Source organism: Pinus tabuliformis, chromosome 1_2, assembly GCF_031772625.1.
Source record: "Pinus tabuliformis cultivar Carrire ecotype Pingquan chromosome 1_2, CPIR1, whole genome shotgun sequence".
Classification (NCBI taxonomy): Eukaryota; Viridiplantae; Streptophyta; class Pinopsida; order Pinales; family Pinaceae; genus Pinus; species Pinus tabuliformis.
The window spans coordinates 150,368,251-150,370,506 of NC_142298.1; the positions used below are offsets into that span (position 1 = coordinate 150,368,251).

The 2,256-nt window shown below is 37.1% G+C and overlaps 1 pseudogene; it reads left to right on the plus strand.

Moving 5' to 3' along the window:
* Window positions 1–1,158: 1,158 nt before the first annotated feature.
* LOC149204956 (receptor-like kinase TMK3 pseudogene) lies at window positions 1,159–1,611 on the plus strand (annotated as a pseudogene).
* The last annotated feature ends 645 nt before the right edge of the window (window positions 1,612–2,256 follow it).

Consider the following 2,256-nt stretch of genomic DNA (forward strand, 5'->3'; position numbering starts at 1 on the left):
TTGTTCATCACCTTCAAGTTTCCATTATAGATCATCCCTCTAGGGCGTCCTCGTAGGTGCTATTTGGTTGGGACTGGAATACATATCGATATATGGTGATGTGAAGGAGGTTATTGACTAGGCAAAGGACTTTACTCTTTTTCATCCTTCTAATATATCCAACTGGATGTGGAGAATCTGGCTACTAGTTCACTCCTTTCAACACATTGAACTTGGACACATCTACCAAGAACATAATCAAATTGCTGACCTCCTTTCAAAAAGAGAAATATCACAAGAACCTGGTAAAATCCAATTTGCTGCCTTTGAACAAGGATCAGTAGTAAATGTTGGTTTTTTCAATCACTAGTATGCCTTCTTCATCTCTCATGGGCCTTTTACATTCTCTAGTAAACGCTGATTTTATTTAAATCGCTTGAAGTATGGACCATTTTGTCTTTTTGAATAAATCTCTAGTATGAATTTTTGTACTTAGTCATAGTAAGTTGTCATGCTACTCAAATAACATAATGTAATTTTTGTAAGGATAATAAGACATTACCTATTCAAAAATCGAAAAAGATGAACACAGTGATAATATGTATGTAATAGACTAGAAAGATGAGAGTCCAGATAGAAGCAAATAGTTCTATAACTGAAGTATGTACTCTCTTTTTATTTATATTAATGAAAGGATAACGTTTTTTTTCTTTTGAAAAAATAAAAGTAGGGGTTAATACTCAAGGAAATTAGTTTATCAATATCATTCTCCCTCCTATTTTTCCCCTTCTGGTAATGGTGGCAATAATAGATCTGGATCTCCATTTGGGGTTGTTGATATTGCAAGGACTTCCAAAAGAAGAAGGCATCAGGTATGATTGTTGGGATTGTCGTTGGTTGTGTTGTTTTTGTGATCTTTGCAGTGCTACAATTCTATTTTACTTGAAGAGCATGAAACCCAAATTCTCAAAGCTATCGTCACATCCCCAAGAAGCTCTGTTGGTTTCAATAAATGAAGCAGGGAGTGGTGAATTTGGTAGTAACTTGGTTGGTTCTCATGGGAACGTCATTTATCCTTTATGGGTTCCTGAAAAGGCCACCGATAATTTTAGCCTTGCAAAGATGTTGGGAAAATGAGGGTCTGGATCTCTTTATGAAGGGAAGCTTGAGGATGATTCGATGATTGCAGTGAAGAGAATGGATCCTGAGCTTGTGAGTAGCAAAGGAATGCAAGAGTTTCAGGCAAAGATCAACATACTGGGAAAGGTCTATGATCAAAATCTTATTTCACTCCTTGGGTATTGCACTGAGAACAATGAAAGGATTCTCGTATATGAATTTATGCCTCCGGGCATGCTAAGCCAACACCTTTTCCATTGGGACCATAATGGGCTCAAGCCTCTCAATTTGATCAATTGCCTGCTTATTACTTTGGATGTAATTCATGGGATGCAATACTTACACAACCTGGCTTACAAAATTATCATTCGCAAGGATTTAAAGCCTTCAAATATTCTTCTGAATGATAGGTTGCGAGAAAAATTCTATGATTTTGGTCTTGTAAAGCTTGCTACTGAGGATAAAACATCTGTGGAAACAAGAGTGCGTAGCACATTTGGAATGATACAATAGAAGTGGTGGAGAGAGCGAGGGATATTAGGTCAAGATAAGAATCCTCCTCTAGGTGGAACGATGGGAATGATGGAAAAGGAGGAGATAAGGAGTTTGAGGTGGAGGTGGAGGCAGATTCCTCCTCTTCCTCTTCCTCTTCCTCTTCCTCTTCCTCTTCCTCATATAATCTTTGGTGCAATGGGGATGAAGATGGGGTTATGGAATAACATAGGCTAATCAGAATAGAGCCCATATTGGTATCATGTCTAAGCAATGTAGGTAACCAATGCCCATAAATTCAATTCTAAGGTAATCTACTCACGTAGACCTCCTTTATCTTGATTTTCTCTTTCACACTATTATAAAAAAAATTCATTTTTAGTTCACAAAAATTTCTTTCTTTCATCAAAAAGAAAATTATCTTATGGGATGCAAATCAGAATTTCATAGACATACTCTTCTTCCTTCTCTTTTTGGAATGCCATCCATGATTTTCAAGTGAAATACACACTTGCAGTGATCGAAAAAAACCAACATTTATTGCATGCCTCTTCATTTGAAGGGAACGCCATTAGGAGTCCCTCTAGGGGGAGTAAAATCGTGCCTAGAAAGGGCATCAAGCTCTCAAAATTCAGTCAGTATTTCTAATTTCCACCACACTGATAT